Below are 26,381 nucleotides of genomic sequence, written 5' to 3'. Positions count from 1 at the left end.
TGCTTGACAACCCTTTCGGTGAAGAAATATTTCCTGCTATCCAATCTAAACCTCCCCTGGCGCAACTTGAAGCCATTTCCTCTTGTCCCATCACCTGTTCCTTGAGAGAAGAGACTGACCCCCCCTGGCTACCCCCTCCTTTCAGGGAGCTGTAGAGAGCGAGAAGGTCTCCCCTCAGCCTCCTCTTCTCCAGGATGAACACCCCCAGCTCCCTCAGCTGCTCCTCACAAGACTTGTGCTCCAGACCCCGCACCAGCTCTGTTGCCCTTCTCTGGACACGCTCCAGCACCTCAGCATCTTCCATGGAGCAACCCTGGGGCTGGAGAGCAGATGGCAGGACTCCTTCCTCCCCACCGAGGTGCAGAGCGCGGTGCTGCCTTGCTCCCCGCTCCTCACATTGACCCTTTTGCCACGTGAGTCCCTAAGTCCCCAAGGCACCGGGACCCGGTCCTGTGTGGCACGTGGTCTTGGTCTCCATCAGCCCCTTTGGCAGCCTGGCACAGGTCCGGAGCACTCAGAGGGAACATTTAAATTCTCTAAAGATGTAATTATCTCGACAGCGTCTTTTGTGTTGGACACAAGAGTTTTCTATTTTCTTTCTCCAGATTGAAACCTGAGTACCTGGCAAGGCAAAGCTATCCAGGCAGCGGAAATTCTTGTTCCTGGAAGTTGGACAAAACAGAGAGAAGGGGAAAATCATTAAAGCAGTTTGCACATCGCAAAATTAAAGTGTACCTGCTGGTAACAACTGTGTCTGAATTTGACCGACTGCTTTAGACTAAGTAATAACGAAATTATACCTGCTTCAGGCTGTTGCAAATGCCGCTGGTAGGGGGTGGGCTGTACTGGATTAGCTTACATCCCATTCTGGGGGCATCGTTAGACGGTCTGGGTTCTCCAGCGCTGATTTCACCTCTCTGCAATGCAGCCTTGAAATCAGGAGAGAAAGGTGCTGGGTTTTCTTCAAATGATTCACTCTGCTGTCACATTTGCTTATCTCTTGTTCTTCCGTGTTTAACGCTGGCAATACGCAGCCATAAACAGCAGGTTTATAGCTGCAATCAAACAGATTCTTCCCGCTGGAAAAAAATATTCCAAAACTTCAAGGGTTGAGCTCTGTCCTCCCAGGCATGTCCTTGGCTGAGTGATTTCATTGCAAATGGGCATATGGAGCCGGAGCCCGGGCTGGTACAGCCAGATTTATGTGAAACACCACACATCATTCTCCAATTTCAGCCCGAGAGCTGCAGCTCTTGGCACGGAGCGTCCTGGAGCAGAAGGTGGTGGTGAGTGACAGCTTGGTGCGTTCCCGTCACGGGCTGCTTTTGCACATAGGCTCGATTTGGAGGAAGATTTGTTGGTTAACTCTGGGTATGTTGTGCCACTCTGCAGACACGCTGTGGTAATTATTTTGGGTATTCAACAGACTTTTTCTTTTTAAAAATCACTGAGTAGTGCTTCACCTGATTATCGTCATTGTGAATCCATCCTTGTCTGTATGATAAGATTTCCCACTCAATCAACACATGCCTCTAACTTGTAATTATCTTTGGAAATGTTTTCATAATGTGCAACCCTTAACCTTTTTTATATGTTGATTTATTGCCTCTGAGTTAAACCTTGATGTTCAATTTCCTGGTGTTGTTATTAACATCTCCTGCTAGAGAAAATAATTTAACTGAAATTTCATGGGAAAATGAATGAAAATATGATGATATTTACATGCTGCCTTTTAATCATTTCAACCATAAAGAAGTTTTTGATTTAAATTTACGGTAATTTTATTTCAATTGTCCTTGGTATTATCCTCAGCCATAATTAGGAATATACACATAATTAACTGACTTCCATGAGCAGTAAACACCTAAGATATAAAACCAAAAAAACCCAAATGCCGTTTCACATAGCAGGTTTTTGCAACATTTTAGTAAGAAGGCACTTGGATCAGCGTCCTTAGTCTTTCATTTGGAGTCAGGAGCAGCGGCAAAGGAGCGGGGCACCCAAGTGCCGCGTGTCCCTCAGCAGTGTGCGGGGTGCCGGCACACATCCCAGCTCCCGGGCCGGAGACTCCCCACTTCTCTTCAGGTTGCTCTTCTGCACAAAGAAAGGTTATTATTCCCAAGAGGGGAATGTGGCTCTGTAGGCTAACATTTACACACCTAAAACACGCAACAGGAAAGAGGCGTCGGGGGCTGAAGGCAGCAAAGGGCGTTGCTGGCCCTGACCCTGCTCCCCTGGGACCTCTGCCCCTGCCCCTGTTCCCAGGAGAAGGGTATTTTCCTCATCGTATCGAAAAGATCCTTCTTGCAAGTAGGTAGCTGTCCTATCAGTGATATTGAAATCTCATTTTTTCCATTCAATTGCCCTCTCAATCGGTGTTCTTTGCCCATCAGCATTGCTCCCCAATGAGGTCTATCAGGTAAGGATCTATCCATCCATTTAGCCGTCTCTTGGGTCTGCTGTGCATTTAGAGTTTGAGTGCCGCTCTGTGTGCAGTCAATGCAAACTCAGCTGGTAGGGCTTCATAAAAACCGAAACATGCTCAGCTCATCCAAATCTCAATCAGCTTTCATCATCGCCGCACCAGAATGCTAAAACGGAGCCGGCGTAGGGCCCAGTACCTATCAAAGCAGATTTGGATGGATGACCCTCATTTTACCATCTATGAATCTAATAAAAAAAATGTTGTTACACTTTAACGCATTATCTGTCATGATAATGAAGTTTTATTTACCATTTCCAAGAACATTTTCACTTTTAGAGACAGTATCAGAACAAGCAGATCGGCTGAATCACTGGCGCTCAATGAAAGCTGCCAAGCAGCAACGAGCAGTCTCCGGTGTGGACGTCGGGGTGTTGGGATACACCGTTCCTCCACTTCCATTTCGCTATGGGTTTGTTGGTTTACTTATTTTCTGGTATGCAGCGGAGCGTGCTGCAGCTTCAGAGAGGAGGCTGAAAGCTCTCCTCGTGCATGTCCTCATGAACACCCCGTGGCTCCTGGGGGCCGTGCCCTCCCTGGGACACCTCTCCATCCCGGCGCCTCGGGGCAGGGTCCCCACCGCACTGCTTCTGGCTGCCCCTGCAGCCTTTCCCTTTCCTGGCGGGCACTTCTCCCTCTCCAAACCCATAACCTGGGGCAGCACCAGCAGGAGCACGCTTGGCAGCCCACATAACTGGGGCTGCTGCTTTCCAGTGAGGCTTCTTACGGGGGTCTGTATGTTCCCCATCTTATTGACTGCCTCTCGCTCCATCCCATGCCTTTGCTTTCCTGCCGTCCTTCTCTGGCTTCTCCTCTCCTCCACAGCCAGTTCCCACCCTTTCGCTGCTTAAAACATCTAGTGGTTCATATGACAAGTTTGCCTTAGCTCTGCCTTGTGCGCTTTAGGATGTGCCTTTTCTATTTCATCTTCCTTCCTCCCCCAGTTATTTCTCTACCCTTTTCCCAGTCCCAGCCTCCTACTTCATTTACTCCATCTCATTTTAAAATAACCCACCGAGGTTTGTGGTCATACAACACCTAAAGTAATGCACCATCCCCTGGACAACCTCCAGATGGTACTGCGATGCAAGTATATGGTCATAACGGTTATACCCCTAATGGTTACGATACTATTCAACAATTTATCCTAAGACACAATTTACTCCTCTTCTTCTTCCTAGTAATCTGCTGACACACTGATCCGTGAAACTTATGACAAATATTTATAAAGGTGACAGCCTTGACATAGAGAATTAAATCACAATACAGGAATGTGCCAATTTAGTAGCTTATGAAGTTCATGTAAAAAAAACCCACAAAAACAGATGAAGAACTGTCACAGCTGAGAAAAACAAGCATATGAGAAAAAATTAGAACTACAGATTTCCTATATATGACAAAGACAGAAAGGGGATAAATTTGTGTCAGGTGACAGGTAGGCAAGAAGTGAGTGGTAAGCACCACGTTATAGTACCTTATACATGAGCAATCCTTCTGCAACAGCTGTTGTTTAGGAAGGGAGAAGTGCTTCTGTCGTGGCATAGAAAATATATGATGAAGCAGCAAAAACAATGCACCAGAGGCACATCTTTTTTTTGGCATAAGATAATAAAAGGATCTGTTCACCAGGAAAAGAGATGCGCAGCAAAGTGCCCGTTTGGCATTTGCGATGGGTCTGTGCTCTCCTACCGCCTTTAATTGCGCAGACCTTCTGCTGTGGTCAACAGGCTCCATTCCGGTAGTGCCGCAGCAGCACAGCTTTTACACAGAGATTTTTAGCAAAACAGACATGAGTAGGACAGACTCAAAACCAGCAGTGTAATATCCCCTGATGGCAGTGCAAGATTCACGGTGGCCTTCAGCATACCTCTTATCCTGACTCCTCTACTTTCTTCTGTAGCGAAGATACTCTCTCGGGTTTCCATGATTTTTGGCCGATTTTATTCAGTTGTATATACAGCAGACCAGAGAGCCCAAAGCTTGCTGTAACTCACATGAGAATAAAGAACAAGGACCGACAACATATTTGAGAGCCTGTGTTTGCCCTGAGAGGTTTCCCACCAGTTACCCCTGCTGTGAGGTATCAGGGAACAAACGTCTCTCTGGTGTAATACTCTGTTTGCTTGTGAGGATGCAGATAAAAGGGCTGCAAGTACTTCAAAGGTGGAAAAATGGTGATCACAATGTCAAGGGGTTGTATAAGGCGGGGGTATTTCCAAAATAGATTAGGTTTTCCTTTTCAAGAAAAAAAATGTAATTAAGTGCTTGCGTCGTGCCAGGTCTCGCAGCCCTTCCCGCGCTGTTCAGCACCAGCCTCCCCCGGCTCCTGCCCCGGTACGGGTTTGTAACTCAGGGATCAAGTTATTGCCAGTGATGAGAACCTGATTTGGCGTCCCTTGGATAGGGTGCTCCAAGCGAATAACCGTGACGGCAGATGACAGCCTCTGTCCTGCAGGGCAGGGCAGGAGCTCAGTGTTCTGTGCCATGCTCGTGGGGTCCAGATGTTTGTTTTCTTTAACTCTTTTTTTTTTATTATTATTTCTTTTCTTTAACTCATTTTTTGTTTTGTTTTGTTAAATAAAACCACTCTCAGTTCATAGTTATTTTTCAGCTCTGTGACTGATTTTAGAATGAGTACGCGACTCCCATGCTGCCCTTTCCCCTGTAAAAGAACTGATGTGGATGGGCCTTAAATGCAAACACGATTATGTGTGTTACCAAATCAGTCTTTGGTTAAAATGGAGACATTTGACAATTCCAACAGACTATTTCTTATCCAGTGCCTGGCAGTCTGAAGATGGAGAAAAGCTTTTAAGCTAGTTTACCAGTTAGGAATATCATCCTTGTTGTCTTCATGTGTATGTGGAAAAATAATGTAATGAAATAATTGAAACTGAGAAAATTAAGAAACCCATTTTTTACAGGATTACAGCCTGTGGAAAGGAGTGTGCCATGACCAGCTGTGGAAGAGAGGCTGGGAGGTCAAAAGCATCTACTTGTGTAAACAGCTGTCCACGCGGCAGTGGAAAAGGTGGTGAAGAATAAAGTTAACCTACAGCAACAAACCATCAGTGACACTGACTCCAGTGTCTGGCACTGAGAAATTAGGAAATGCAGACCTGTAGCTCTCTGCCACCCCCCTCTCCTTTATACTGTCCCTGCGGGTCTGATCCAAAATCTATGCATGTCAGACTTTTAATCAATTTCAGCTTTAGCAATTAGTCACCTTCTATTTTCTCCGTATAACCCTATCTCAGGGGCAGAAATATGCCTCTGACTCCAGGACTCTAAAATGTTAAGTCAAACTCTGAAATTCTGAAGAATTAAAACTATTAAAATGTGCAGGACAAGGAGTCAACCAGGGGCAAACAGAAGCAGTGAGAATTGCAGGGCAGAAGACGAGAGTTTGTTGGTTTTTAATCGGCTGAAGAGGTGATGTGAGCAGTAAACATGAGGCAGCCTTAACGAGAGAGCCTATCTCAGTGCCTAGGGTGAGTCTTACCAACACGTCGTGGCGTCTTCAGCTTTTCACCATCCTTTTTCCCCCCGTTTGCCAAACTACTGCTGGTGATGATTGCAGCAAAACTTCCCTGCACACTGCGGTATAAACCTGGGGCCAGACAGACGAGTGTGTGGTAGGGTTAAGGGAACATGGCAAAGCAAATCAACATTAGGGGAGAGCTGGGCTGATTGAAAGCTCTTTCCTACCCAGCTCGTTCCCAGCAGCGTGATCGCAGGTTGCAGCTGCACCGTGCCTCGGGTGCGGGCAGCGAAACCCAGAGTGCTCGGGGTCCTGTCAGCTCTTTGTTCAGGTCCATAAAGCAAGCAGATCCCAATCCTCATATTCTCTTTGCTCATTTTCTGCTCTTTGCTCTTGTTTTGTCTCATAGCTACAAGAGTGGTGTAGTCCCCATTCCCTGTTTTGCTCAATTATGTTCGGGGATGACAGCTGTATCTATCAGAGGGCTTACAACGAAGAAATTCAGACTCGGAGTCCTTTGGTTGTGGTCTAGAATTTAGAGTCTTTCCAAAATTACAGGCAGTTTTTACCTGGCACCAGGCAGTGCCTACGGGCTGTCTGCTGGGATGCAGTTCCTGTGACCCGAGGTACGTGCCCCCTTCACACCCAAGTTCCCATAGATTTACAGGGAACAAGCTTGCTACCCTATAAGCGACTGATGCCCACTTTAACACCCTTTTCCCCTTCTAAATACCAAGGACATTCCGCCCTTGCAGTTTTGAGAGGGCTTTGGGAGTAATTCTGATAGGAAGTAACCAGGAATTGTGCAGTCCTAAAAGCGGCCCGGTGGGAGGAGGTGTGAGCTCCCACCTTACAAAGCGCGAGATGATCAGCAGGGCAGGGCTATTACTTCACCGTTCAACGGCTGTTCCACCCAAAAGCCGTACTGAAATGGGATGATGCGTTTCTGGGATCCTCGGAAAGGCTGAGTGAACTGCTGCTGGAAAGCTTCGGGATGGACCTTCCCTGCGGCATCGGTCTGCGCGGGAGCAGCGGGGGGCAGATGAGCAGTTTTCTCTCTAACTCTTTTTTCCCCCCGTGCTGGTGGGATGAATCAGTGCAGAGCAAAGGTACTGACGAGCACTTGCTTTTCTTTAGACACAGGTTATGGGCTGGGCGTGCTCTGCAGTATGTTTGTCCTGGTAACCGAGCATTACGGACTGTAGCTGTGTAGGCAGTAGCGTTTGTTTAGGAGGCCTGGGAAAGCCCAATTAACGTGCTCGCAGGGTTCCTATAAAATGCAGTTGCGTCTGCTGGAATTGCAAGGAAATAAATGGCTCTGTTCTGTTAACAGAAGAGCTGTCCCCACATTGGCTCTGCTTCACCCAGCTGGTACGGATGCAGTGGGTAACAAATTGTATGGAGGATTTAGGGAGACATTTGCAATATCCATGCAGGAGTGAAATGTAAGGGGGGGTGTATGTTTACTGACAGACTCAACTGCCCATTGTGTGCAAGCAAAATTAACAGAAACAAAGGACATCCTCCCAAACTTGCTGATCCATTAACCGCTGAATAACATACAAAAAATGAACAAACAAACAGAAAAGCCTAAGTCACTTGTGAGTAGGGGTTGTTAAAAGGTGGCAGTTGGTTCCTCCAGCAGGACGTTGGCCCAATGCACCGGTTCTGCTTGTGCTGCCTCACAGATACTGTGCTTCGTGTGCTGAAAAGACGCAGCACGGACTTCAGACGGTTTTATTGGCTTACTGCTTCAACCCCTTGGAGAATTACAGGTTAAATAATTAGATTGCTAACAAAAGGGTGTGTTTTAAAAGAGAAACTAAAGTTCTGGATCATTCTGCAAGTTTTTGTTTATATTACTGATTTATACAAAGGCACCATTCTTCATCAGTTGCTAGTTGGTGTCTTGTGCTCCCAAACCTCCTACACAACCACAACCATTGTACCACATCACAGCCCAGGGAGGATGCCCAGGGGAAGTTTTTCTGTAACTTCAGTAGCGCCAAGAGCTCACCTGCCAGCTCAGCACCTCCAAAGCCGTGTGGGACGTGGTGCCGGGGTGGTGCTGGCCTCGGCTTCTGCCAGCAACCGGCATGTCAGAAGAGCAGTAGTGTGAAGCAGTAGCTGAGGGGAGACCTCATTGCCCTCTGCAACTACCTGAAAGGAGGTTGGAGAGAGGTGGGTGTTGGCCTCTTCTCCCAGGTGAATAATGTCAGGACCAGAGGAAATGGTCTGAAGCTGCGGCAGGGGAGGTTTAGATTAGATATTAGGAAGAATGACTTTACTGAAAGAGTGGCCAGGCACTGGAACAGCCTGCCCAGGGAGACGGTTGAGTCACCATCCCTAGAGGTATTGAAGAAATGTCTAGATGTGGCACTTCAGGGCATGCTCTGAAGGGCAGAGATTGTAGGTTGTTGGGGTTTTTTTTGTTTTGTTTTGTTTTGGGTTTTTTTTTGGTGTGTGTATGGTTGGACTCGATGATCTCAAAGGTCCTTTCCAACCATGAAGATTCTATGATTCTATGATTCTGTGATTCTATGATTCCATGAATGTGGCATACGGGTTTAAATACATGCTTTAAAAGCCAGGGTCCCCCAAACCCATATCCCCTTGTACACCACATTAGCTTTATCTGCAAGAGTTACAGAGTGCAGTTGCTTGCACCAGAATAGAAAGGTTGCGAACTGAAAGCCACTGGAGGACTTGACATGTGGGCACTGCCTCAGTGCTGTGAAGGACAGTCTCCCCCAGAGAGAAGCTGTTGAACAGCCCAGTCCCAGCCCAAGCAGTCAGCGGCCACCTTACCCCCACTCAGCCCAGCCCGGCCCGGCCGCGGTCAGCGGTGCCTCTGTGCAGACAGAAATGGGTGACCAGGAGTCGGTGCCAAAGGTTCTCCTCTGGATAGCGTGGGAGTCTGAAGGCAATTTGAACAGGAGAGGAGACCAAAGGCTGGAAACTCTGCTTCTACACTAATATTCTTGGGTGCTGGGTTTTGGTTTTTTAAAATAAATAATCTAAAAGTACTAAAAGTTGCTTGGCAATTTCATGTGGCAGAAACGTGGTTGTGGAGGGTAATTTTGGCACTGGAAGAAAGAGTGCAAACTGACTGTGACCACATTTGATGGCTATACACGAAGGTTTGCAACTATCAGAGGTTCTGATAGCTGGGTTTCTGGGTTTCTGGAAAAGTTCTTCACTGGAAACTCATTTGCGTATGAAATTTGATTATTTCTTGGAATAGACTCTGACAGAGTGAACTGAAATAAGTGACCTCAAAGATTCCTAAATGTTGTGCTTCAGGAGATAATCTTTTCATTTTTCTCAGTGTTACACATGAGGAAGTAGTCCGTACGTTCAATCCTTTATTAGTCACCAAGTGAAAATAAGAAACTCAAAAAGGATAGAAAATATGGAACAGGAGGCTGGGCTGAAGCTGTCTCTCAGAAACACAACAAGCCTTCACCCTGCCGGCTTGCTCATGGCACGCTCCAAGAAGGGTTTGGCCTGTGGGGCTCTGGAGCGCCTCGCCAGAAGCCAGCAGAAGGTACACCTGCATGCCATTGCTGAGCCATGGTCGGCTCCCATCCCAGAGTAACAACCTTCTTCCCCGACGTGCCACGGCTCGATGAGGTTCTCCGGGGTCTCCTTGAGCCTCGGAGCAGCTGCTGGAGCCTGCACATATGGTGTGTGGGCTGCAGCCTCAGGGCGGGTGGATTCATCATCTGCAAGGATTCATCCATTAAATTAACAGCTGTGAATGGCAAACAGAAATGGGAGAAAGCGAAGATTTGCAATGATTTTATTTTCAGCTTCTGATTGGGGTAGCCTTAGTGCCCCTGCGGGCCAGCCTCTGCTGTCACTGCTCATCTGTCCCTGCCCTGGAGGTGAATAAAGACTCTTTTTCCCAGTACCGTCAAGCAGTGTGTCTCTGAGCTGTCCCCGTGACCCCAAACCGTACCCAGCCTGCCCGGCGGCTAAAATAACCCCTGTCTGCAGAGGTGCACAATCCACGGCCCCGGACACCCCCAGGAGTCACCCCACTGGCTACCAAGAAAGGAACAAGAGAAGGAGTTTTGGTGTTCAATTTACTATGGTGAGTGCATTCCAGGTCTAGCGATACAGTGCTGACAGTATTTGGGGGGGAAAGAAAAAAAAAAGCAACACTTTATGTGGAAGCTGAAAGAATAAGTAATGCTAATGGCAGAAGTACCATTCCCATGAATTACTCCAAGAAGTGATTACGTTGGAAAAAAAGTGACAAGAACAAGAGAAAGACTCCTGAAAAGGAAGATGTTGAGTGTTTTAAGCTTTGAAGGACCCAAATGGATATTGTAGCTAAAAAAAACTCGAGGGCCACGGGGAAGTACAAGATGCAACATAGTTCTAGGGCAAAGGATGTGTTTTAAAGAACGGCGGCTGTTTTCCTCCAGACATAGTGACGGAAAAATAATTAAAGAGAAAAACAAAATTCTGAACAAGAGAAAAATCAGTGAGAACAAGAGAGGTAATTAAAAAGACATTGCAATTACTAATGCCATCAATAAGTAATTTGTCCTGCGAGTAGCAGAGAGTTGGACTGGATGACCCTTATAGGTCCCTTCCAACTCGGGACATGCTATGATTCTAACACTTGGAAACCCGTGCGGCACTGGGAGAGCTGTAGGTGTTCCAGATGCCCGTTGGCTAGTACGGATGTAGGGAGATGCGGCACCAGCAGCCTTGTCTGTAGCTTGTACGCAGACACCGTGCCGTACAGAAAGCGCATTTGCAAGCACGTTCTCTCGCACCAGAAAAGAAACAGGCATGAATGAACTCAACTTCAGATCACTTGGTAAAATGTTCAGAAGTTTACTATCGGGAACACAATATTGGCTGACGATGAACTGTTATTACCAAGACAGACCTAAATACGAACATACATACATAGTAAAATGACCTAATAGGCGTCCTCATTGAAATCTCCAGTGAATTATGCCCAGTCCTGTTTGATGCTTGAACTACGGCTGATGCAGAGAAGAGCTCACAGGAGAGGAAGGCAGAAGGTGTGTTCTGAGCATTACAGCTTAGTGGCACAACGTTCCCGAAGACCTACCTAACCAAAAATGGCCAAGGACATAAGCGTTCCTCAAACTCCAAGGAAGGACTCTCACACTGAGTGGTTTGCTGCGGAACAAGCACATTAGTGAGTCAGAGGAAAGTCGTTGCTGGCCTCTCCTCTCCACTGCGACCGGTGCTCTGGAGCCCCTGGCCCGCGCTGGGGTACTCCAAGTTCGCCTGGGTGCAAAGCCTCGTAAGCATCTGTTAAATAAGGACCACAATGAAGATTGTGTGTCAGAAGTAACCCCAGCCCAGAGATGCAACTTGTGACACTGGTGCCAAACGTCGGGGTGGGACGCGGCTGTTTGCTGAGCATGCTGGCATGCGAGCAGCCTTCTCTCTGTTTCGCTTATGCTCTACAGACACGAACTATGTCACAGGTTCCGCGGGTTTTTCCACTGACGGTTGCTTGACATGTTTTTTTTAAACATTTTAATCCAATTTCTAGACAATCAGAATTGAAAATTTTGCAATTGCTACTACTTTATATTATAGTCTAGTCATTCTGTCATTTGCCACTTTTGAAAGAAAGAAAAAGAGAAAAAGCCCTTGTTGACTGCTTCGCTACCTATTCAATTTGCCTATTAAGAGACTAATAATCTTGATATGTAGACACTTATCAGATGTAAGAATGTTACGATTCACAAATTAATGCGGGAGTGTTAACAAAGAGCATCATACTTGATCCAGGCGCTTATTGTTTTAGCTTCTGCGGTTTACCTGATTTTTATGATAAAAATCTTTCTAGTCAAAACAGGTGGGTAAAAGTAAATGAAGTTCAAAGCATTATTACATTTTCTATTCATCTTGCATGATGAGTGTTCCAGGAAGAAAATTGGACTATCAGTTCTTTAGAATTTCAGGGAAAGTGGTGTATTGTGTGAGAATATGGTAAACTTGAATAGGAGTTAAATTGAGTGTTTACGCCATCTTTGTGTTCCCACTGAATCGTGAATACTCTGCTCCATTCCAGTGTGAACATAACTTCTCCAACCATGGTTAAAATGACATATGTGTTCTATTTTACAAGTAATCCATATTGAAATTGTACTTCAGAAGAAAAATGAGAACGTGAGATACAGTTTAACATTGATGCATAATGAAATAAGACTCTACCACTTCTCTAATGGCTCCTGATTCACTCAGCGCAGATTTAGGAATTACATTGCATTTTGGTCTCAAAGCTACTTGGAAATTTCTTAAATCCAGAAAAGATTTGCCAAGTAACTAGGAAGAAATATGGACTTCTGCATTAAGATTATTCCTATTTGACTGTTACAATACAGCTGCGATTCACATGTTGAGCTCTGAGCAACTATTCAGTGAGCATATGTCTAAAAATTCGTTTAATCTGAGTCTATTTTAAAAGTTTCTAGGAAACCGACTCCAGGGAACAGATTTTGCACCGGCTGGGAGATGTATTGCATGACCTAATACATCTCTCTTCTTCTAATTCCTCTGTTTCTTTTATACAAAGTAACTTGTTGAAGTGATGCAGTCATTAAAAAAGGAGATGGAACTTGATATGGATTAGAAACTCGTGAATCTCTTGAGGAACATCTGGCCAAGGAAGCTCTCGGTCACAGGGAGCAAGCTGCAAGTCAAAGTTCGCTGTACATACGGAGTCCTGGAAATGGGGGCCTTGGACAGATGGACCTTATTTTTGATGCACTGCAGTAGCTCTAATGTTTTGCATCTCTGGTGCACGTTCACAATAAAGTTTCTTTCTCTGACTTCCAGAATGGAAGTGTCAGAACATCCCGTGGCCTTCAGCTCCTTCAGATCAGAGCTGTCAGTGCCCAGCTGCACACACAAGCCAGGTGCCGCAGCCGCGACCACAGAGGCGCTTTGGGACAGGGCAGACTTGATCCCAAGATCTCATGAGCTCTCTGGCCCAGCGACTGTTCCTTCATTCCATGTGAGGTGGGGTAAATTTAGCAGCAAGACTTGAGACAGGCTTATGACGGAATATCTCCAGGGCCATTCCCTGGGGGCGGATGTTTTTGCTCTGAGTCAAGCAGCGAGAAGACATGACATGTGGATATGAGGCTTCTGGAGATACGCTAATTTTTCAGAGATGCCTTAGCCCTTCTGAACCTGGCACTGTGCTTTTATTTAATGGAAAGTTAAATAAATTTCTTACAGGTGGAAGAAAACTTTGAGTTTGAATTCAGACAATATTGCCAAATATTCTGAATCCCCAATTTTGAGGTCAAAACATAATTTTTAGATAATTTATTAAAGTTAGTTGTGGGTTGGTGACCAAAGTGGAAGATCATTGCTAGCATCTTACCGCTGGTGTCCAGGTGCTCTGTGCTGCTTTCCTGACAGTGAGAGGACGTGAATGCTGTTTAACTGGCCAGTCAGTCTGCTGGAGTGGAGCACGTCAGCACCACCGTCCTGCCTAATGGGGTCCTGCAACCACACTGACACGGAGCAGACCCCAGATCCTTTATTCATGAGAAGCAGCGATTGAATTTTGCCTGAGGGACGAGTGAGGACAGCAGCTGGTGGGGAGATAATGACACGTACACTCATGACTTATGAGCACAGTTCTGGTAAAATAAGCAGAAGAACATTTTTCTAACATGACCACAAATAATAATACCTTTTACAGCACGTAGTGAGTCGTGGCCTCAGTCCCAGTGACTGGAAATGCTCCCACCATCTAATAAATGAGAAGAGCTAGCATCACTCTTAATGTTGTCAGAATTAATGTAAAGCTATATTGGAGCTTACTGTTGCTTTCCTTCCCCTCCTCTGTGCCCGTCGGTCTCGGGGGAGCAGTGAAAGTCCCAGTGCCACGTCAGCCGTACCCGTTGCATGGCTTGATGCATTTCTGGAAAGCACTCTGGCGCTGCAGTGATAAATGTGCTATGAGAAACGATACGGTGCAGAGGAGAAAGTGCTATTATTGCTTTATTTTGTCTGACACCCATACAGTGGTTGCACTCATAACCTTTGCAACTGAAAATTGAACACCACTATAGAAAGACAGATGAAAAAAGGAGGAGAAGAGAATTACAGTGGAGTTGTACAACTGTGACTGAGGTTCTAACCCAGTAACTAAGTCAATATTTTAAATAGTGCATCAGAAGGCAAGCCATAGGATTGGTATGTGCAAAACTAAAAAGTATTTATGGTTCTGTCACCAAGAGAAAGAGGTTCCGGACATAAGTATAGAAAAGCTATTACAGGGATGAGGAGACAGTGTCAAAAAGCGGCGCACCAAGTGCCACGCTCCTTCAGGCTGAGCAAATACAATTAGTGCTGTCGGGGAGCCTGACCTGCCACTTCCCCGGTGGGTGACAGGACCTGAGCCATGGTCGGTGAGGGACGCCCGCCTCCTCCTTCGCAGGGGATGGGGTGTCCACGGCCATGGAGCCAGACTGCAGTTTATGCCAAGGCACTTTATAGTGGTATAGAAGGTATAGAATCATAGAATCACAGAATCATAAAACCATCGAATCATAGAATCATGGAGTTTTTTAGGTTGGAAAAGATCTTTAAGATCATTGAGTCCAACCGGGGTAGCTGTCCTTCCCAGCCCTACCTCTCCTGCGGCAGAGGGGGCGCGGACACTGAGCTGCAGCAGGAGGGTGATCAGGGCGCCCGCGGGTCCCTGCGCCCTGAGACCCCGCGGTGCCCAGCCGGCCGGGAGGTGCTGAGCCAGGAGAAGCGCTGCCTCCCCTGCCAGAGCCCCAACCCTGCCACCGGGAGCTCAGCTGCCTCCGAGAGCCCAGGAAGAAGCGCTTCCCTTTCACCAGAACAGCAGGATACCACACGGGCATCAAAAACCTTTCCTTTTCATGCCCTGCCCAAACAGTTTTTTCCACAAAGTTTAGGTGTTGCAAAAGTTCACAAAGTCATTTTTTTCTGAACGGTGATTTACAATGTTATTTTTTTTTTTTTAATTCTGCATCTGATTTTTGCTTAGACTCTCATGCTGTAACTTTTTAAAATGTTGTTTCTGGTATTGCATGTTGGATTGAAAATGCTATTTAAATTTAAATACATTTCACATGCACATGGACACTTATTATCAGTCGGGAAGGAAAACCTTTTCTTGGAAGTTCATACAAGTTATGAACCGCACATTCGTATTTAGTAGCTTTCTAGCATTGTGAGAAAACATTCTAAATATGAGAAATAAAAAATATTTCTAAAGATATTGTATAACCTTCTGAGTTTATCTTCCTCCATTTACTCCTTTGCTCTGAGGGTCTATTAAGGTGGCAGCAATCTTGTCCTGAAGACGTGTCACTTGTTAGATCTGGATTCTGCCGCCTTTCTTTAAATGGGCTCAGAAGATCCACAAATGGGAAAAAACCAAACCAAAACAAATCAAACCAGCAAAACACCAACCCAGAGATGGTGGTTAATCTCACAATGATTGTTCTCCCAGGCTTAACCCCCCCGGCTCAGGCCCCAGCTGTTCTGAAGAAACCAGGCTCTGTGGGCCTGCGGGGGATTTGGTCTTGCACCTCCGGAACACCAAAAAGGACAGGGTGGACACAGCCTTTGAGCTCCATCCTGCAAAACTCCCTTCAACTTCTGTGTGACGTGGGTACAAGCAGCCGCTCTGTACTTCGTCCTTTTTGCCTTCTCCGCAGTTTTACGGTCTCCTCCACCTTCTGTCTTTGCAGCTGTCCTTGGGTGGCCAATTGACTCCCTCTGCATAAGTCAGCAGCACCAGGACGCTGCAAATGGAGACTTCGGCACTTAAAACTCTATTCTACCTCAATTGTACCCAACAAGCAGCTTGGAACGATCTTTAGACCACTGATGAGCTTCAATCATAATGATTTGTAGCTGATTAATGAGATTTTAGATTTGATGTAGCATAATGTATCAAAGCTTTATGCAGATAAATTACAGATCCCGCAGTATGTCTTATTATGGGACAGGAACGCGTCCAACTCCAGTTTATGCCTAGCAGCTTAACGCAGACGTGGACCAGTATAACAGGCGCTCATCACTCTCCTGGCAGCAGCTATGACATTCCCTAATTAATTACAGAGCGTGGGGAGGCCCAGGTACAGCACAGGACATACACTGGGCTGGGAACGAAGCTCTGTCAGCCTGGTCGTTGCTGCAAGCAAAACGGACATTTGCCATGCATCTCAACTTCACAGTAAGGATTGTTTCAACAACAGGATGAAGTTAAAGGTAAATCAGCAGGCTTTCTGGCAAGCCAGGAAGGGAGAGGAACTGTGCAACCTGGATGGCACATCAGAATCAGACTGCATTTTTCTCCGCAGTCCTAATTATTTTCTTCATCTTATGCAAATATTCAATGTAAATTCTAGTGTAAATTCACCACTTGTGAACCCATCTCTGTCTACTGAAAAGCTATGGAGTGTTGATTAGCCCCTATGTACAACAGCAGAGAGACACAGTACAGCAGGAAGAGGGACCAGACGCTCCTCCTCTGCCAGGGGGTGCAGAAGTGGGGAGGAAATCGGGATTTCTCTACGGGCAGAGAAGAAGCCATGACTCCTGCGGGTCAGTGCTGTGCACAGCGGCGATGCTCACCTGGAACTTGGGGTCCATGGGCACAGTCCACGCTGGCTGCATGGGATGGCTCTGTCTCCTCCCAGGAGCAGAGGTGCCGAGGCATGGTGACACCCTAGGCATGGTGACACCCTGCCAGCGCCTGTGCTGGCCAGAGGGGCTCCACAGCACCAGGCAGACCCTTCCCTGGCACTCATTGCCGCTTTTTTCTTTATATTCACTATCAAGAAGTCCGTTTCGGCAAGCACAGATGTCCATGTGCCTCCTCCTTCATGAGAACACACCGTTCCCACCACTCTGCCTGTAATCCGGCATAAACAGGAGATGTGCTTCAACTGGAGCATCATCCGGAGGAAAGAAGTCACTCGCAGGATGCCAGAGGCAGCTGACTGCAGGGTGCTGCTGATGGGGATCCAGCCCTTGCTCTCGCACAGCCGTTCCAGCACCAGGTATGGGTTGCTATTAATTTCACTTTCCATAAATTGTGATTGATTTAGTAACAGAATATGCACAGCTTCCTCCTCTTCTTCCCGTAATTGACTGCTTCCCGGTACTTGCACTCTGATCCCAACCAGCTGCGTCTTTGGAATCAATAACACGGGTCACGGCGTGTAGGCACAGAAGACTTTCCCTTCCAGGCCGACACAGAGCCAGCCATCATCGTTACTACTGTCACACCAGGGCCCAGCTAGCCGGGGCGGTGTGTGCACAGACCCCCGTGCCTGCCAGATTGCCTGTTTTTCCCATTACCCGCCCCATCATTTTTGTAGCGTTTCTCAGAGTTACTTCCAGTGTTTGATTTATTCTCTGTTCGTTTAATAACAAATGATTATGTGTCTTCTGCCTGGGATTTATAACAATGAATCACCTTCTCCCTGAAAATTCTTGCATGCTGTGTGCAGCCCTCCACGTTTATAAATCTGAAACGTTATCCTGCGCTTGGCCGGCCAGCTCCAGATTGTCACGCCGCAGCCGTGGACGTCAGAAAACCCAGCAAGAGAAGAGGGAAATGATGTGGACTTTGCTAATCAGGGGGTCTGCCAGAGGACCTGAGGTGACTGGGTGAATCAGCATCAGCAATGTGATAACTGATCCATGCTTCTATAGAAGATGCAGTTTGCATTCGGAAGCCTTTGAACCTTCTCCCCTCTCCGCAGCGGTGCATTCGCAGCCCCCTGCTCTCCTTCAGGGCGGGCAGCACGGAGACCTTCTCTGCGCACCTCGGGCAAGGAGCGCTGCTCCCGGCTCCTCCGGAGCAGGGTCCCCAGGAAAGCTCACGCAGGGTATTGCTTGGTATCGGCACATGCAGGGGTCTCAGAGGAACCTCTCTTCACCAGGTCTTTTAGAGCATTTCCTGCACTAGGACCCGGAACTGGAAGAAGGAGGTTGCTGCCAGGTTGTCCTGCAGTTTTGAATAGTCTCCTTTAAAATCCAAAGGGACAGATCCAGGTGCCTGCGGAGGCACCTCGTTGTGTTTCGGAGATCCCAGGGCACCCAAGGTGTGGGGCCGGCAGATCTGCAGAGCCCTGGGGGGGGGATCCCTGCCCTGTGGGGGGCGGCTGGTGGCACTGCAGGTGCTGCAGGGCTTCACCGTGCCACCAGCACCTCTGTGTAGGCACCTCACTCCCATCCTCTGCGTGATTTTTAACCATAATAAAATTCCTTTGGGCAGATTGTGCACCTCTCTGCAGGATCTTACCATAGAAATATTTTTGTTGAGCTAATTGGCTAAATGTAAGCACTTTATTTTTATACCATTATGATTTTGTTATATTATACCTACTGGAAACAGTTTGCAGCACTTTTCTATATCGTTTTCCTTCAGATATTGATAATTGTTATTTCCCTTTTAAAGAGAGCACTTATGGCTATTTGTTGCATCTCCTTTTGAACAGTACTCTCAAGCCCATTTAAGTACTCACCATTCGAATCCAGCACTTTTAGAGTGCGTGGAAATAAAATAAAAGCCAGCACAATTCAAGGAACTGAGGTCAGAAAGATACATTTAAAAGCTGGTTATTTGTACTCATCAGTAGCTGGGAGTTTCCAGGTAGTTAAGCGCAGCCCCCTGCACAGCGCAGATTAAAGCCTCTCTCGCAAGGGCCAAAGCTGTGGGGAAAGGGTTTATGTCTGGGTCTGTAAGGAAAAGCAGAGAGCCTGGGAAGTGAACGCTGGAAGAAAATCTCTTCCACATGTCTCAAACTTGGATTTCTGGAAGTAAAGGATAATCCAGAAAGAATTGCTTTTGAAAATCCATAACTCCGAGGGGTTTTTTCTCAATACCTCAGTAATTAAAAAATATTTCCCCCTTCAGTTCCAGGTCTCACATTTGCGACGTCTGTTCAGCTCAGGAGCCCCAGGGCATGAGCAGTGGGGGCACCAGGTAGGAGGGGGGCTCCAGGTCGTCCGTGGGGTTTCTCTCCGGCACAGCCTGAGGTGGGTCCTGGGACACCGCGGTTGCCACCCGTCCCCTCCCCTCGCTCAGCAATCACTGCCGAGGACGGAATTTTCCTTGGCTGGGCAGAAAGCGATGGGAGTGGGGATTCTGAACTGGGGGAGGGAGGGGACCCCTGCCAGCTCGGCTGAGGGTGGGTGGGCACTGGCGGAGGTGACAGGAGTCATTTCCCTTATGTCCACACACCAGGCGAGGTGAGCGGAGCAGTAGCCGAAGGGGATCCCGAAGCAGCGTGCACTCATCCTCCTGCGGGGATGCGGGGATGTGCCTTCTGCAAAGCTGAGCGACTGCGGCGAGGTCACCAACGGCAGCCCGGGAGCAGGTCTGGCTTCCCTCCCGCCTGCCCTGGATTCTCCTGCAGCCTTGCTGTTCAGCTGTTCGCGTGAAGCAGCTGCGGAACGTGTAACGCACGTTACTCACAGATTCACGCACAAATCTGAGCTTCCTTGGCCTGAAGATTTTGGACCCGCTCTAAGACTGATGGGGGTTTAATTGTGTCAGACCTGATCATGTCCTCACCACTGCCTGTGCGGGGACAGGTGCGATGGTGTCCACCCCCAGGGAGAGAAAGGGGACAAGAGCGGGTGGGAGTTAGGGAGAGGGGACAGCACTCCTGGTCACCCCAGGAGCAGAGGGGCGGCAGGAGCCGGGAGAGGAGTTCTGAGCCCCCTGTGCTGGGCTGCCAGTCCCAGCACAGATGCGGTGGTTATCCCCAAGCATTCCAGGGTGGCGGGAGCTCAAGGCAGGGGCTCAGCACCGGTGCTGGAGAGGGTTTTCCACATGGATCAGCCAGATGCTGCCAGAAGATGTGTGTGAGGCCGATGGCCTACAGCCAGATGTGCCAGCGGGGCTGCGCTGCTGCGCAGGGTATGGTGATGGGGTAGCTCTCAGCAGGCTTCCCCTCCTGCCCGGTTTCTCCAGTAGCCCTGAAATGGTGCTAGCACAGATATGAGCTAGCCCTGGCATTTTGGCACAGGTACAAAAGCGTTTGATGGCATCAATGCAGGTTTTATTTACAGTATCCTTATGCCGTACCTACCCAGGCTGCATCTGCTGCTTGCAGGGACCTACTGCAGATGATTTCTAACCTGCACCATATGAAAATGCAGCAGCCCTTGCAGCAGATACAGTTAGGGACCTGCTCATTTCTGGAAGCCTGTCACTGCTGGGCAACCAGCAGCAACAGCAAACCCAGCACCCACCCAGGCAATCGCGCTGCCCCGGGGCAGATCAGCGTGGGCATCGGTCACCAGCCTCCCGCTGCCCCAGTGCTCCCCTCTGGCGAGAGCTGCGCAAGACGCTGAGTCTCGAGGGTTCCTGCGCGCGCATGTCTGCTCCCGTCACATGCCTGTAACTGCGGGGCCCTGCTCCTGCCTGCCCCGCAGCTGCACGAGGCAGAGCCGTAAATCCAGCCTTGCCTTTTCTCAAGTAACACGAACATTAATGCATCCCTAAAATGCATAATGCATCAGCTTTATTCCAACTGATAAATAAAGGCACAGTTGTTAGAGATTCAAGTCGCTTTTTTCCTCCTGGCTTGAAGCTTTGGAGGAGTATTTGAAAAGTGTGTTTAATCCATCCAGCACACAGTCTCCAGAGAATCAAGGCTTCGGCTTTAATTCTGCGCTGATGCTTGCCTGAGCCTATAAAGCACCGAGACTTGTGATGCAGCCCAGAGACAGGAGCTTTGATATTTGCAAAGTGTTTGCAGTACGAAGCAGGGATAACACGATTAATCGGTGCCACACGCCCCGGGCGGGACGAGCCCTGCCATGCACCCGGCTGACCCTTGGCTGCCGCTCTCTCCCGCGCCCGCGCTGGTGCTGGCACAGCAGCCCCCGCTCCCCCGGCAGCTCCCCGCATGGTGCCGCCTCTCTGTGAACTCGCACGCCGAACGGCATCCCTTCTTTCATCTTGGGAAAATATAAACATCTGGGGAATAGTTAATTACTGGCGCTGGTAATTAATTAGCTCTCCGTATTGCTTTTCATTTTGGGTGGAACTCAGATGATAAATGGTACGTTTGAACCTACAAATCCATTACAACTAATAGAATTGTAAAAGCCTTTTCTCACTAGCCATTATTCTGTACCGAATGGCCTACTCACGAACAACACATAAACGTAATTTATTTTCACCACGGTGGCAACTTTTACTATTGCAACAGTCACAAGTATCCAGGCTTCTTATTACAGCATCCTTTTTTATTTACATTTACATTTATTTGTAAGCTAGTTATTATGCTCACTATGTTCTTTGGAAAAAAAAATGCCATCCTAAATCACATTTTATTTGAGGATTTTTAGCAGCTATTTTAATTAGAAGTTCTCAGTGCCAATATCTGTAGGCCATTGGCCCTTGCATCACCCTTTTGCCGGGTACTGTCACCAGCAAGAAGAGACGGGTTCAAGTATATGTGGACGAGGCTCAAAATTAACAAGAACACCATGGGATGACAGAGAGGGTAACTCCAAGGAAGAGAAATGCAATTTGGGTAGGAAAATACAGTGATGGTGTAGGGAGAAACCGGGATTATTACAAAGAGCCAACACAGAAAAGGACGAAATCTGGAACACTTAAACTGCAGGTCTTTGGGACATGAGACCCTGCGACCCTCTGGGGGTCAGGAGAGGCTCTGGTAGACTGCAGCTTAAATCCGTTTATTGTGGCGTTAAACACTACCTTTATATGGGCCAGTTCCCCAGCCCATTAAAAAAAAATTATATTATCATCAGCAATTTGCCCGAATGTCATTATCGACAGTTTTTCCTACAACTTCCTGGAAAAGACCATAGCAAAGTTACACTCCCTCTTCCCTCTAAATCGGAGCTGTTGTGTTTATTACCAACTCACACTGGATTAATTTCTTGTCATATCTCATTAGAAATTCATCTTTAAACAAGGTTTGTTATTTCCCTCGACTCATTTTCAGTCTTCTAGTTTACACAATGCTGTTCCTGCTTTATTTTTGCTTTCAGGCTAAAAAGACTCATATACTTAAATATGATTTGCTAATTCCACAGAATCATAAATATCTATGAAAAATGCCAAATATCCTTGCCGGGTTGATTTTTGAACACTTTAACGCTGGTTAGCATATGCTCAGCTACTGTGGCTCCCGCTTGTGGCTTTCTAAGAGCCTGAAATGAATTCTCTTCCAGCCTCTTACGGCTGACACCATGGCCTGACGACCGCTCCGCCTCCCAGGCCCCCGCCCAAATACATATGCAAAAACCTCAGGTAGAACAATTCCTGAAAAATGAGAAAGACAACGCGCAGTGGATAAAAACACAGAAAAAATAAATAAGCGGGTTTGCGATGTGAGAGATTGCACTTCGGAAGGAAATAGGAGGCCGCGCGGGGATGAGATGAATGTTCTGGGGACAAAAGAGAAATGGGGCGGCGCGGTGGCTGCCACCATTGACATTCACGGCAGCCGCCTCGCTCCGCTCCAGCCGAGGTCGCACCCCCAGCCCTTCCAGCAGCACATCGCCCCCCCGTTACCCTGCTCTCCCGCCTAAGGAAATGCCGCTTGCAATTGAACTTCAGAGGCAAGATGACATATCACCTGCTATTCCTTAGCGTCCGGGAAATGTGTTTGTGTCAGAGATCAAGTATTCCACAGTAAAATTATTTTTTAGATATATTGTTTCCCTGAGGAATATTTAGACCAGAGGCTTTTAATGGAAACATATTTATAATACCGAAAACTCATGCCTGCCAGTTTTTACACTGTAGTGGAGGGGGAAGAAAGAGAAAAGAATGTTAAAACATTAAAAGACAGATGTGCACGTCGATTTCTTTGTTTGGAAGATAACTACAGTCACAGGAATTAGAAGGAAGAATAGCTTGCTTTATTTTTAGGAAGCCCACACTGACAAGCTGATCCCAAGAATATGTTTTTTGGGGATTACACCATTTTACTTTTATGGAGGCAAATGAACGTAAGGTGGTGGTTAATTCAGGTTCTGACCTGAGCTCGGGGCTAATCTCTCTGAAGGAAAATGGCTAACGCTGAAACTGGCCACACGCCATCTCCGTGCCCCAGCTCGCGTGGCAGGCTGAGCCGCAGGTTTGTTTGCTGGACCTGGCGTGGCAAATACAGGGACCCTGCTCCTTCTGCCCCTCGGCTTTCTGAAGTGGGGACAACACGAACACGGCGAGCCCAGTGCGGGGTGGGGGGGGGCGGCGAGCTGGATGGAGAGGGAGGTGGGACTCGGCAGGCCAGGCTGGGATTAGGAAACAAAATGACAAAGCATCCTTCATTTGTTGTCTCGTTTTTCTGCGGAGCCTTGGTTTTGTTGGCTGCTAAATGGCGCTGACGGTGGCGGGGCTGTCCTTTGTCCTCTGTGACAGACAGCGTTCTCCCAGCACGGAGCACGTTCTGGCTCCCGGTGGATAAGGGAGATGCCGAGCAAAGGCAGCGGCACTCCGTCTCCAGCACCCTTCCCACTGCTCACCACCCCCTTCCAACGCCCTGCTCATCCCCACGTTTAATCAACAGGTGCATCCTGATCACAAAAACTAGTAGGAAAGCTACTGAAGCAGGAAAACAAGGCCTTCCTATTCCTTGAAGATGTATCCCTGGAGGAGAGGGAAATTCGCTCAGCTCCTCACTCCACCCTTGAGGCTGAAAGGCCACAATCAGGTCTCCCTGGAGCCTTCTCTTCTCCAGGCTGAAACCCCCCAGCTCTCTCAGCCTGTCCTCACAGCAGAGGGGCTCCAGCCCTTGGAGCATTTTCATGGCCTCCTCTGGCCCCGCTCCAACAGCTCCGTGTCCTTCTTGTGCTGAGGACTCCAAATCCGCAGGAGCAGGCTCTCTTTGGTCCAGCCGCGCTCAGAGGGACAGCCCACGCGGGCTCAGAGGGACGGTCCCCGAGCAGTGGGCTGGCAGTGGTGACCACGGCGTGTTGACCATGGCAGAGCTGCCCTGCCCCACGGGACTGCTGTCTCTGCCTGCTGGCTCCGGCCACCGCTGGGACCCTGGGGGCACAGACCCCGCCGCGGTGCTGTGCGATGCCCTGACCGTGGGTGCTGGAGCAAAGCCCCCCGTGGTCCTCCCCAGGTCCAGGGATGTGCGGCCACTGCAGCCCTGGGAAACCACGGTCTGTGCGATGGTCCCACAACCCCCTGAGCTGGCAGCTTCTGGAGGGACAACCATGCAAACCAGTGTCCAAAAATCACCTCTCTCCCTCCCATTTGACTGCCATTAGCATTCCATTTAACCCCACGTGGAAGGCGCTCATCGAAGAGTCATTAGTTGGGTCACAGGGGCACGCACCGTGCTGTAGAGCAAGGTAAGCATTAACAGGCCAGGCAGCTCATTTCCGATGGCAAAGTACAGCTGAGCAAAAGCAGTGTTAGCCAAATATTTAAAGAATGAAAACACATTTAGATTAATCATAGCTTTTGTGGAATTGTAATGAATGTGTGTGTGAATTGTAATGAATGTGTTAGATCCTTTTGACTGAAAAAAAATAAAGAAGAGCAAATAAATAATAATTGAAGTGCTTTCTGTTTACGGTGCTATCTGTTTCAATTGAAAAATGTTTGTTTGGGTTTTTCTTCTTTTTAATACAGTTTAGGTTTAGAACATTTAAGTGGGGAAGGAAGCGTTTTCTTTAGGAAAAAAGTTAAACCTTGAATACTTGATTAATCAGTTTAGTGTTTTGGTTTTTTTTGAGGTCAATGAGAAAGAAAAGTTGGCCTTTATTTAATCTGGCCAGAGAACTGAACAGTCAGTTGCTCGTACAGCTGCACCCCAGAGAGCAGGTTCGTGACCAAACCAGTGAATTACCAAGTTCTTTAGAGTTCTCTGCTGAGTAATGTGACTATTTAGCCTACAAGTGAAACACAGTAAGCAAGATTAAATTGTTTGTGATTTTATATGCTTCAGAATAAATGAATAATAGCAGAAGATGACTCTGAAGCATGCAAAAGTACATAAAATTAATTAAATTTGAATGTAGCACTTTGAAGTACCCATCGTGACTGAAGCCATAGATGTCTTTTTTATATATATTCATTTAGAATGAGCTATATGGATTTATTAGACATTTAGAGGTAAAATCCTTAACACAAAATAATACACAAACAAAAAAAACCCCGCAAAACAAAATATGCCACAAAAAACCCCCAGACTCCTCCTTAAGTTTTCTTTCCAGTTCTGTCCTTTGTTATATACTTGTGCTTCTTACCTGTTCTGCCTGCAATTAATTTAATTAATTAATTTAATTAATTAATTAATTAATACTAAATTCTCTCCGGTGCCATTGTACAATGCAAACTTTCCTTTCCCATGCAAAAGCTAAAGGCAAGGACTTAGAGAAGAGCAAAGCTAGTGGAGCCCAGGCTCAGCCCATGGCGTGGTCAGTCGCGGGGTCAGAGCACGAGCTGGGACATGTCAGTCACTGGGGCTTCCCAAAAAAGATACTGCAATACCCAAAAGATGGAATGTAGTTGCCCCTACCCTGCTGATGCGAGTTTCTCTCAGCTGGTTTGAGGCAAGCTGCCCCCTTCTCAGGGTTTGTTTAAGGCCTCTGTACTTCTCCTGGCCTCCCGTACCCGTTTGTCGGGGACATAAGGCATCGGTGCGCTCACTGGCTGTGAGAGACAACTGAATTCTGAGTGCCCGGTGGGGAAACTTAACACTTGTATAACACTTAATACCACTGCAATTTGCCATATGCACAGTGACGGAAGGAGCTGAGAAACCGCAAGCAAAGCAATCCCCAGGGGAAGGGGGGCTGGATGCGGTGAGGTGCAGCCCTTCCCAGCCCAGGTTCTGCTCGGACGCCTCTCACTCCTGGCTCTTATCGCTCTCTTCCTTCCATTCCCCTTTGTCTCAGCCTTGCAGATATTCCCAAACCAACTGGAGTTTAAGCTTGCAGCGTGTGCACGCTTGGCTCTGCTTATCTGCAGAGATAATTTTGCCCCCGTGGCTACTTTTCATTCCTTTCAAAATGTCACACGCTGCTCTGCAGTGCCAGGCTGCCCATTAACGCGGTATTTCATCGCTATCCGTCGTTGGGTAATGGCTACTGAAATCCCCTCTCATGGGTGGATTTTGGCAGTTTGGGGATGATTCACCCACCAAGTCATCGTTGCCCTGGTGCTTTATGGCAGGCTTTCCCTTGACAAGCTGCGTATTTGGTGCCATGGCCCGGGCTGGTGGCGGTCCCCATCCTGTCCCCCGCCTTGCTCTGCTGCACCAGGCTGTTGGGCTGCTGCCGTGTCACCCCGGCACAGGGCTGGCACCTCCCGCAGCTCCGTCTCCTTCCCCCGGGGCCCCTTTTCAAACTCCTCCTTTGGCATCCTGGTGCCACAAGTGGCAAGTGTGGAGCTTCTTC

Source organism: Rissa tridactyla, chromosome 4, assembly GCF_028500815.1.
Source record: "Rissa tridactyla isolate bRisTri1 chromosome 4, bRisTri1.patW.cur.20221130, whole genome shotgun sequence".
NCBI classification, from domain to species: domain Eukaryota; kingdom Metazoa; phylum Chordata; class Aves; order Charadriiformes; family Laridae; genus Rissa; species Rissa tridactyla.
The sequence above is the reverse complement of the archived record's forward strand: the minus strand, read 5'-3'. Positions refer to the sequence as shown.